The following is an 11,858-nucleotide window of genomic DNA, read 5'->3' on the forward strand; positions in this document are numbered from 1 at the left end:
GTAGCCTGACTGCCATTAGGTACCGAGATGAGATCCTCAGACCCCTTGTGAGACCATATGCTGGTGCGGTTGGCCCTGGGTTCCTCCTAATGCAAGACAATGCTAGACCTCATGTGGCTGGACTGTGTCAGCAGTTCCTGCAAGAGGAAGGCATTGATGCTATGGACTGGCCCACCCGTTCCCCAGACCTGAATCCAATTGAGCACATCTGGGACATCACGTCTCGCTCCATCCACCAACGCCACGTTGCACCACAGACTGTCCAGGAGTTGGCGGATGCTTTAGTCCAGGTCTGGGAGGAGATCCCTCAGGAGACCATCCGCCACCTCATCAGGAGCATGCCCAGGCGTTGTAGGGAGGTCATACAAGCACGTGGAGGCCACACACACTACTGAGCCTCATTTTGACTTGTTTTAAGGACATTACATCAAAGTTGGATCAGCCTGTAGTGTGGTTTTCCACTTTCATTTTGAGTGTGACTCCAAATCCAGACCTCCATGGGTTGATAAATTGGATTTCCATTGATTATTTTAGTGTGATTTTGTTGTCAGCACATTCAACTATGTAAAGAAAAAAGTATTTAATAAGATTATTTCTTTCATTCAGATCTAGGATGTGTTGTTTAAGTGTTCCCTTTATTTTTTTGAGCAGTATATTTAGTCAGCTTTCATTTGAATTTCACGTTAGTGCTCATGGGGCTTTTACATGGAAATGAGCCTTTGCATAATATGACGTCAGACAGACTGTGGTGAAACCAGAGAAAACATCAACAGACAAAATGTCCTGGAGCGTGTGTTGTGTACATGCTGAAACGATAGCATTGTTAAAAAACGTACAAAACTAAGTCCATTTCACCTACCTATCTAGAAAAGCCTGCTCGGTTTTTATATTACTCAATGTGACTTGATTGAGCTTGCCTAGCTTAAATGGACCAATAGAATAGTCCAAAAACCCTACTCATCTTCCACTCCAGCCAGACTAGAGCAAACGCTCAAAATCTTTCCTTTTGTATAGTATTTGATTTTGAACCAAGGTCTGAATCTGATACATGGGATAACAGCAATCTGGCCAAACGGAATGAATCCTGGTGAGATGACAGCAGGGAAGTCGGACCCCACCGTGGGACGTTTCACTATGGTAACTTCTTGTCATCTACATCCAATCTTTTCAACATCCTTTCCAGCAAGCATAGAGTGTTCCCAATGATATGTCCTTTCTCCTGAAGTGTGCACTAATTCACTAATTCCCACAAACCTAAAGGCCTTGGATTGGTGGAGGCATGGGCTGGTGGGAGTTTCTACCTTTTTTCTTATATCAGTCATTTCAAATCAGTGAAGGGAAGTGAATAAGTGCGCACTTTGGGAGGAAGGAGAGACATGGACTCCGTAGCGTAAAACAGTCTCACAAACATGCTGCCAACCCAATGGTGGTGCACAAGGGGTTAACCCAGCCACCCATCCTCTGCATGTAACATTATATTAACAAAATGTTCTCATATTTTACTAAATGAATACACTGAAATGTACTATAAAAATTAAGAACATTTTATATATAAATGGGGCCCAAAACTGGCTTCACCTAACGAGAGCCTAGATAAGACATTTCTTCATCATCATCATCGTCACTACCATACCAGCCTGCTTTATACACACCCAACACCACGCAGCCCTAAAGGAGGTCTTCCCTGGTGTCCTGTTATACGCACGGAGAGTACCATTAACACCGCTGGGGACAAACTGGATTTATTCATATCAGTGGCGCTAGATTAGGGTTGGAGAAAGTACCATGTTTTGCCCACTAGATACCTTTCATCAGTTTTGCGGGTTTCTTGTGTTTATTTAATGGATTACAACATTTTCTTTGCAACTTCGGGTAGAAAACAAATGGCTTTTGCTCATCGTGAAAATAAACTGTGTGGTCCACCACACAGGTCAAGCCAGTCCTCCATGAAAGAAATTCAGTTCACAAAAGATGGACGTCATGACTCATGATGCCTTCGTCAATACATTACATTCAATGGGAAAAGATATGCTGCCACGGGTAAACTGGTGAGAGACTCAGAGACAGAGACGCAGGCAGGCAAATTATTAGAAAACATTACTGACATTTACAATTAATTAAACAGATGAATTTTGATGGGTATTTTTGTATTATGCTGATTAGATTTCCACGCGTACATCGACTCATACCATTACCATTGCAAAACAATATACATTGTATGTTTGGGACTTTTACCATTGAAGACCATAACATTGAAATCATTAGAACTGCTGTAGCCCAATGGTTTAGTTGTTCACCAGGAATGGTCCAACTAATCCAGACCTTTTTTGAAGGGAATAAACCACACACACAGGGTCTGTTTCCTGGACACAGATTTAGCCTAACAGAAGGACAAACTGAATTGCTTTCATGGAGGACTGGCTTAAATTGTGAAGTTGACCACACAATTTATTTTCATCATGAGCAAAATATTGGTTTTCTACCCAAACTTGCAAAGAAAATGTTGTGATCTATATAATAAACACAAAAGCCAAAATCGATAAAAGTGTGTGGCAGGAACAGCAGCATCTAGTGGGCAAAATCTGGTCATTTCAAACTCATTTATTATGGTAAATAATGCAAGTGACTTCAATGGCTAATTTCTCTGAAGGGGGGGGGGGGACCAGATTCACACGGAATACATGACATAGTATGAAGAAGCAATACTCCAAGCCACAGCTCCATACTACTTGTCAGACATGGAGAACTGATACTATATACTGGTTGTTTGGGTTGGATTGGCATGGAGGTCTGTGGGTGGCTTTTGATCAGTTTATTGAATTCCCATGTCTTACTTAATGATAGGAAGAAGTTTGGTCCGAATTAGATGTTAGGTACTATATTTAATTAATACTATATGAATCCTATAAATGAAAATAACTAATTTGGGTGCAATCAATTAGCTTAATCTCTCCGATCAAATTATATTTCTACAAAATCATGTTTCAGGAACACTAATCTTATCTGTTTCTGACTAACAAATCAATTCCAACACAATCTGACAGTTGAAATCCTCCTGTGCTTTTTGAGGTGGAACGACCCACTGATTTTGTGGAAGTCGCTGTTTATTTTCTGAAAGACCAGATGTAGAGCAGCAACTTCACAACTGGGCTAAATACAGGGTTGTGTTCATTAGGGACTAAGAGAAAGAAAACACGTGTTTCTCAATGGAAAGGTACAGAGCTGAATGTAGAGTACAAATGCAGAAACAGGCTAAATTAGGCAAAATAAAAGGGTTGTGTTCATTAGGGCAGGGTTTCCCAAACTCGGTCCTGGGGCCTCCCGCACAATTAGTTTTTTTGCGCTAGCACTGCACAGCTGATTCAAATTACCAACTCATCATCAAGTTCGAGGTCCGAGTTTGGGAAACCCTCCATTAGGGCACAAGAGAAAACAAAAACAAGTGTTTCTCATTGTAAAGTTTCAGGTAGTTTCACATTATTTTATACCATTATGTGCCTACTGAATACAACCCCGTCCTAAGCAGAGCAGCAGGCAACTGGCCAAGACCAGACCTCAAAAACAACCACAACTAGACGTCTGGAGGCATCTCCAACGTCATTTAGACTGAGTGGAGAAAACCACCGCTCCTTTCTCTGGCATGGGGACAGGGGGTCATGTGGACCCTTTTGAAAGAGAGGGGAGGGAGGCAGGTGCAGGGGGCAAGGAGCTGCTGAATTCTCAGTGGCTCTACAGGTAGGACCAAAGCACTTGGTATAGCTTCCTTGTGAGGTCCCTCTCGTGGTGGAAGTGTAGAAGGGGTTGTGGTCAAGCAATTCTCACTGGAATCCCAAAGAAATGCAGCAATCTGTATATGTAGAGATCACGTTTCAATATAAAAGTGTAAACCATTTAACAGCACATAGAAACAGCCCAACTCTTCATTCACCAGAATTTCTATTGGAGGAGGACAAATTGCACCAGAGACTACTCCTCCTCTTACGCAGTGGTACGACCTCTCAACACCCAGTGGTACGACCTCTCAACACCCAGTGGTACGACCTCTCAACACACAGTGGTACGACCTCTCAACACACAGTGGTACGACCTCTCAACACACAGTGGTACGACCTCTCAACACACAGTGGTACGACCTCTCAACACACAGTGGTACGACCTCTCAACACCCAAGTCAACCAAATGGTCAATTGTAGTCTCCAGCTGTATCACCTACACTCAAGATGATAAGGCATATTGGATCATTACAGGGGAAACCGTTGGAAGTGTTATGGTCACCTCTCATTTTCACAAATTTTTTAGCTTATACCCTATTTGACATCATCTGAAATGTTCGTGTTGTGCCCATCCATCATCGGTTGAGACACAGTATACTGCTAAATACAAGGTGGTTGTCATTTCAATCATATACATCGAATTCATAGAATTGGCCTATCCTTCAGACCCCTGCAATTTAGCTGGTAAACCACTGACATTTAAATTGAATTGAAACTTTAACTTCCAATTACTACCCGAAAGATGGCCACTGGTCCACCCATTTTCAAATGTCAATTTGAATGAGAATGTTTATTCTTATTGTCTATATTTCTATTATTTCAATCAGTTTCCTATGAATGATTGACAGTTGAATTTATAACAATGGATTTCCCCACTCTTATCTACAACACGGGGGGGTATGTTGTAGCTTGAGTGGGGATATCCATTGTTATAAATTTACCCTCAGAATAGCCTCAATTCGTCAGGGCATAGTCCAAGGGGTCAAAAGCGTTCCACAGGGATGCTGGCCCATGTTGACTCCAATGCTTCCCACAGTTGTGTCAAGTTGGCTGGATGTCCTTTGGGTGGTGGACCATTCTTGATACACACGGAAAACTGTTCAGCGTGGAAAAACCCAGCAGCGTAGCAGGTCTTGCGCACACACACAATCCATGTCTCAAGACATAATTATACACTGCTCAAAAAAATTAAGGGAACACTAAAATAACACATCCTAGATCTGAATGAAAGAAATAATCTTATTAAATACTTTTTTCTTTACATAGTTGAATGTGCTGACAACAAAAACACACAAAAATAATCAATGGAAATCCAATTTATCAACCCATGGAGGTCTGGATTTGGAGTCACACTCAATATTAAAGTGGAAAACCACACTACAGGCTGATCCAACTTTGATGTAATGTCCTTAAAACAAGTCAAAATGAGGCTCAGTAGTGTGTGTGGCCTCCACGTGCCTGTATGACCTCCCTACAACGCCTGGGCATGCTCCTGATGAGGTGGCGGGTGGTCTCCTGAGGGATCTCCTCCCAGACCTGGACTAAAGCATCCGCCAACTCCTGGACAGTCTGTGGTGCAACGTGGCGTTGGTGGATGGAGCGAGACATGATGTCCCAGATGTGCTCAATTGGATTCAGGTCTGGGGAACGGGCGGGCCAGTCCATAGCATCAATGCCTTCCTCTTGCAGGAACTGCTGACACACTCCAGCCACATGAGGTCTAGCATTGTCTTGCATTAGGAGGAACCCAGGGCCAACCGCACCAGCATACGGTCTCACAAGGGTTCTGAGGATCTCATCTCGGTACCTAATGGCAGTCAGGCACCTCTGGCGAGGACATGGAGGGCTGTGCGGCCCCCCGAAAGAAATGCCACCCCACACCATGACTGACCCACCGCCAAACCGGTCATGCTGGAGGATGTTACAGGCAGCAGAACGTTCTCCACGGCGTCTCCAGACTGTCACATCTGTCACATGTGCTCAGTGTGAACCTGCTTTCATCTGTGAAGAGCACAGGGCGCCAGTGGCGAATTTGCCAATCTTGGTGTTCTCTGGCAAATGCCAAACGTCCTGCACGGTGTTGGGCTGTAAGCACAACCCCCACCTGTGGACGTCGGGCCCTCATACCACCCTCATGGAGTCTGTTTCTGACCGTTTGAGCAGACACATGCACATTTGTGGCCTGCTGGAGGTCATTTTGCAGGGCTCTGGCAGTGCTCCTCCTTGCACAAAGGCAGAGGTAGCGGTCCTGCTGCTGGGTTGTTGCCCTCCTACGGCCTCCTCCACGTCTCCTGATGTACTGGCCTGTCTCCTGGTAGCGCCTCCATGCTCTGGACACTACGCTGACAGACACAGCAAAGCTTCTTGCCACAGCTCGCATTGATGTGCCATCCTGGATGAGCTGCACTACCTGAGCCACTTGTGTGGGTTGTAGACTCCGTCTCATGCTACCACTAGAGTGAAAGCACCGCCAGCATTCAAAAGTGACCAAAACATCAGCCAGGAAGCATAGGAACTGAGAAGTGGTCTGTGGTCACCACCTGCAGAACCACTCCTTTATTGGGGGTGTCTTGCTAATTGCCTGTAATTTCCACCTGTTGTCTAATCCATTTGCACAACAGCATGTGAAATGTATTGTCAATCAGTGTTGCTTCCTAAGTGGACAGTTTGATTTCACAGAAGTGTGATTGACTTGGAGTTACATTGTGTTGTTTAAGTGTTCCCTTTATTTTTTTGAGCAGTGTATATATATTTTTTTTTAACCCTTCTCTTCATCTACACCGTTTGAAGTGGATTTAAATCAGTGGCATCAATAAGGGGTCATACCTTTCACCTAGTCAATTTATGTAATGGAAAGAGCTGTTTTTTTTAAATGTTTCGTACATTTTTTTGGATAATTGCTGTTAAAGTTTAAAAAAGTCAAAACTTTTTTATATAAAAAAAAAGTCAAAACTGTCAAAACTTTTTAATATAAAATCATAAAACAGTTTAACAAGCCTGTTTGTCCGCTTTCAAATGATATCAACCGTTTATCTTTTTCAGTGATGAAGACATGGATGGGGTATTGAAAATGGGTAAACTTTGAGCACCTCTATCTCCGGAATGTTTTGGCAGTCAGGTCCAAAAAGTAACTTTGTGACCACTTCTACTATGGGGCAAACATGTAGGCCTACAGAACGTTCCGTTCAAATCAAAATGGATGCAGTCAGACAGTGATTGAAGTCATATGGAATGACCTTACTATCAACGTTAGTTTCATGGTTGAAGAATAAAATAACCTGCAAGAAATGACCTACTTCTGCCTTCAATGATTGCAACAATGCTGCAAATGTCCATATCCCATTAATACATTGTGACAGACTGTAGTCTTCATGGTGGTTACAAAGTAGCAAGACATTACACGATCCTTCCACTCAAACGTTACATTGCTACTTCGACAAAGGAGATAACAGAACAAGAGACATGTGGAATCATGTCTAGACTGTCTGCATCGGCCGCATTCGATTAGTCGTGATTGGGAACTCTATACAATCTCAAGTTCAGTCGCCATCTAATCAATCGTTATCATTTCAAACTTGCTTGCCAATAACTTACTAGGCTATAGCTAATGTTGCCAAGCTACCGTGACCAAGAAGCAGGTAGACACCCAGCACTGTCGCAAGCAGAACGCATGCATTGCATGGCGATCTCAGCGCATGGCTGTTGGAAATTGTCATAACGTTACATTTCGAGCTAAATGCACAAGTCTGGCCTGCAATAGACTATATGTCAACAGATAGAGAGTCGTGTCTAAAGTTATTAACCTACTGGTGTAGGTTTGTGATTAGTAGTTTACTCACCAGTCGTTTTCCTGCTGATAAAATCTGGGCTGATACTACCGGTAGGTCCAAGGCGGAGTATTGGGTTCATGTGCACTGACGTTCATCCCACTAGCTACGTGCGTCAATCAAGATTATGAACGCATGATTTCGGGACAAATGGGAAAAGCATGAAGTCGTTATAGCGGGAATTCGAATCGCCGGCTGGACTGGGCTACACAAACCCTATGCTGTGGACCAGATGGGCTCCCGAGTGGCGCATCGGTCTAAGGCACTGCATCTCAGTGCTAGAGGCGTCACTACAGACCCTGGTTCGATTCCAGGCTGTATCACAACCGGCCGTGATTGGGAGTCCCATAGGGTGGTGCACAATTGGCCCAGCGTAGTTAGGGTTTGGCTGGGGTAGGCCTTCATTGTAAATAAGAATTTGTTCTTAACTGACTTGCTTAGTTAAACAAATGTTTTAAAAATGTAAAATGCACAGGAGTGGAGATGACAATGGATATTTTTCTGCAGGCCTATTATAGCCTACTAATGTGATGAGTTCCAGCCGGTTCAAGCCCATGCAGGCCTAGCCTATTTACTATTACCTACACATTTCCAAAACACAATCTTCATAGTCGTGAAAAAATGAATTAAAAAAATAACGTTCATTATTTATAGACTGGACATCACTGCAGGGTTAATCTAAAGTAGCACGCGTTATTGAAACTGCATTGGCAGGCCTGCCCTATCAATCAGCCTACAAAATATCTCAGTGTAGTCCTAGAATTGAGGTTACTTTTCGCTGAACAGTAGTTCATTTCCTGTCCAACATTTCCATCTAGTGAAGAATTGTTGAATCACATTCAATCGAATGTTAGGATGGAGAAAGCTATACAAAGCAGGATTGCCTAAACCATACACAGGCAAGAAAAAAGCATTTCTGAAACAGTCCCCTTTTTTATCTGCTTTTCAATTATAGGCTAAAACTGTGAGTGGCAAGGCAGCACTTCACAGCATTCCGAATGTTATAGTCCTGTGAATGTCTAATACATATTTGGTGGATGCAAATGCCACAGAATCCCTTGTTATACAGAACGCATTAGCTGGGACAATGGAAGAGATGAGTGAGGTGAACATCATTTCAATGAGTTTAGGCCCTTTGTATATAACGAACTTTAAATACAAAAAAAAAAACGTTGTTTGTGGAAAATAGCTGCCCAACCAACTTAAATCATCCATTTGATAAAAATGTCCAGTTATTTAGGTAGAATGGAAGAAAAAAAACATTGTATAAATCAATTCTTAAAGAGTACAAAACATAATGACTACAACAAGACATGAGGTGATGAATCAAAAGTTTTTAAATCTGCCCTTTCCTTGATATTGCAGCCATTGAACCTTAGGTCTTACATTAAACTTCGTTTTTGTATAGATACCCAAATGATCAAATAATTAGATTAGGACCATCCTACTTTTATTGCGAATTAGATTTGAACAAAGAACGAATCTGATTTCTATGTCTAAGAAATATAATATCAACCTGTAAGAAAAAACTCCAGCTGGCTACAAATGTACACGTTTTTCTTCGATTTCTTCTTTAAATGAGAGGTTCAAACTGTATCAACATACATTTATAAACGCATACATTGACATTGTCTAGGTTATAGAATAACAATGTTTATAAAAATGTTACCAATGTAATCAGGGGTGGGAGCATATGAATGCGTAAAAGTAAAAGTAGCTTATTAAGTTGTTATAAACTTTAATAGTCATTTAGTCTTTTTTTTTTTATGAGACAAAAACGACTTAAAAGTGCATAATGTGAAGTGAAAAACGTTTTTTACCATGTAAAATGGTGATCATCATAAGCATATGTAGACACAGGGTACTACTACACGTACAGGTGTGCATTCCAGGTTAACTAGGCATATAGGACCTTTTCATACCAGGATAAGGTGGTAAACAGCGGGGCTGGGCCCTGAGGAGGAAATGTCCTTCACACTTAACTGGATCCTCGTGTTTTTGAATTAAAACAATGTTATTTGTGTTTCATTGATTCATTATATGGTTATTTTAAAACAATAATGGTCGAAATTATCAATGCAAGATCTATCCCTGAGGTTCAGGACATCTTTGTAAGCACGTCTTATAATTCACATGTCATTTGATAAAATAGTCCATGTTGTTTTGTATTCATCGAGTAGGCTTTCAATATTGTTGGTTCAAATAGGCTGTTTATTTTCTTTCGTTTTACTCAAATAACTGTATTAGACTGTAATAGATAAGCCTTACATAAAATAAACGACGCAGTTTTTTTAAAAACCTTCCTTCTACATATAGCAAGTAGTCTAAATCGTTTGAAAACAATATACAATTGAAGTTAATGTAATATGTAATGTTGGTTTTGTAAGCCTATGCGGAATAAATTGTAAACATACTTTATCCAGTCTACTAAATATTTATCCCAGGGATTATTTAATGTGGCTAGGCTACTATTTTCCACAAAAACTGGAGCCTAAAGGCCCTACCTATATTCTAATTATTCTCCCCCATTTAGGCCTATCAGTTCCATTGTCCAGGGAAAAAAGGCTTACTGATGAGGCTACCTGTACCATTTACATGCAGTAAATCGTTTTTCACAGGGCCATAACATTGGAACGTCTGGAAATCACAGCTTTGACCTAACCCTGACCCATCCAGAGATTATTTACATTTTTGTTCACAGTTTGTTTGTCCTTAGGGAAGGGGGTACTCAACCCTTCCCCCACGAGGTCAGGAGCCTGCTCTTTCCTGTTCTACCTGATAATATATATGTATTTTTCTTAAATGTAACCTTTATTTAATCTAGGCAAGTCAGTTAAGAACAAATTCATATTTACAATGAAAGCCTAACCAGACAATGCTGGGCCATTTATGTGCTGCCCTATAGGACTCCCAATCACAGCTGGATGTGATACAGCCTGGATTTGAACCAGGGACTGTATTGACTCTTCTTGTGCTGAGATGCAGTGCCTTAGATCGCTGCGCCACTCGGGAGCCACCTGGTGTCAGAGGTCTAAATAAATCAGTCCCTGACTAGACGGGAACAAATAATTGCAGTGGAACTGGCTTCAAGGTCCAGAGTTGAGTTTTAGGGGTCTAAACATTTGATTATTACAAAATAAATGTAGTCCAATGGAGGGATAGTAGTCCAATGGTGGGCCAGGTGTATGGGCCTTTTTTCTATAAATAATACCAATACTGAGCTATATTGCATGCTCCAAAAATGTGGGAATTACATACTTTTATAGTAATACAATTACTCAGAGAAAGAGATTTTGTTTAACAATTAATACTTTTTTTCTCAAAAAGATAAGTGCCAAAATGATTGGCACCCCTGTTTTCAATAGGGTTTAAATCCGGAGACTGATGGCCATCGCAAAATGTTGATTTTGTGGTCAATTAACAATTTATTTGTGGATTTTGATGTGTGCTTGGGATCATTGTCTTGCTGGAAGATCCACTTGTGGTTAAGTGTCAGCCTAATGGCAGAGACATCCAGGTTTGGGGCTAAAATGCCCTTGGTACTTGGTAAAGTTCATGATGCCAGCTCACACATGTCCAACCTTTCCTAACATCAAAATACAGTACCAGTCAAAAGTTTGGACACTGACTCATTCAAGGTTTTTCTTTATTTGTACTATTTTCTATATTGTAGAATAGTGAAGACATCAAAACTATGAAATAACACATATGAAATCATGTAGTAACCAAAAAAGTGTTCTCTCATGAAGTAGTCACCTGGAATGCATAGTCCCACTAAGCGCAAACCAGATGGGATGGCGTATCGCTGCAGAATGCTGTGGTAGTCGTGCTGGTTAAGTGTGCCTTGAATTCTAAATATATCATTGATAGTGTCACCAGCAAAGCACCCCCACACCATCACACCTCTTCCTCCATGCTTCATGGTGGGAACCATACATACAGAGATCATCTGTTCTCCTACTCTGTGTCTCACAAAGACACGGCGCTTGGAACCAAAAATCGCGAATTTGGACTCATCAGACCAAAGGACAGATTTCCGCATTTATTTGGGCTGCAATTTCTGAGGCTAGTAACTCTAATGAACTTATCCTCTGCAGCAGAGGTAACTCTGGGTCTTCCTTTCCTGTGGTGGTCCTCATGAGAGCCAGTTTCATCATAGAGCTTGATCGTTTTTGCGACTGCACTTGAAGAAACTTTCAAGGTTCTTGACATTTTCCGCATTGACTGAACTTCATGTCTTAAAGTAATGATGGACTGT

The 11,858-nt window shown here is 41.6% G+C and overlaps 1 protein-coding gene across 2 annotated transcripts in view; it reads right to left on the reverse strand.

The window, feature by feature from the left end:
• The window catches only part of LOC106570418 (protein tyrosine phosphatase type IVA 3), an 84,043-nt gene extending 76,203 nt beyond the window's left edge, over positions 1–7,840 (reverse strand). The window contains exon 1 of one of the 2 annotated variants that reach the window (XM_014142720.3): positions 7,613–7,824. The gene's annotated coding sequence lies outside the window, so the exon portion shown is untranslated. Of the gene's footprint in view, positions 1–7,612 lie in introns of both variants that reach the window. The other variant, XM_082961261.1, reaches the window with a different exon arrangement.
• Between the last annotated feature and the right edge of the window lie 4,018 nt (positions 7,841–11,858).

This window comes from Salmo salar, chromosome 14, assembly GCF_965601325.2.
Source record: "Salmo salar chromosome 14, fSalSal1, whole genome shotgun sequence".
Classification (NCBI taxonomy): domain Eukaryota; kingdom Metazoa; phylum Chordata; class Actinopteri; order Salmoniformes; family Salmonidae; genus Salmo; species Salmo salar.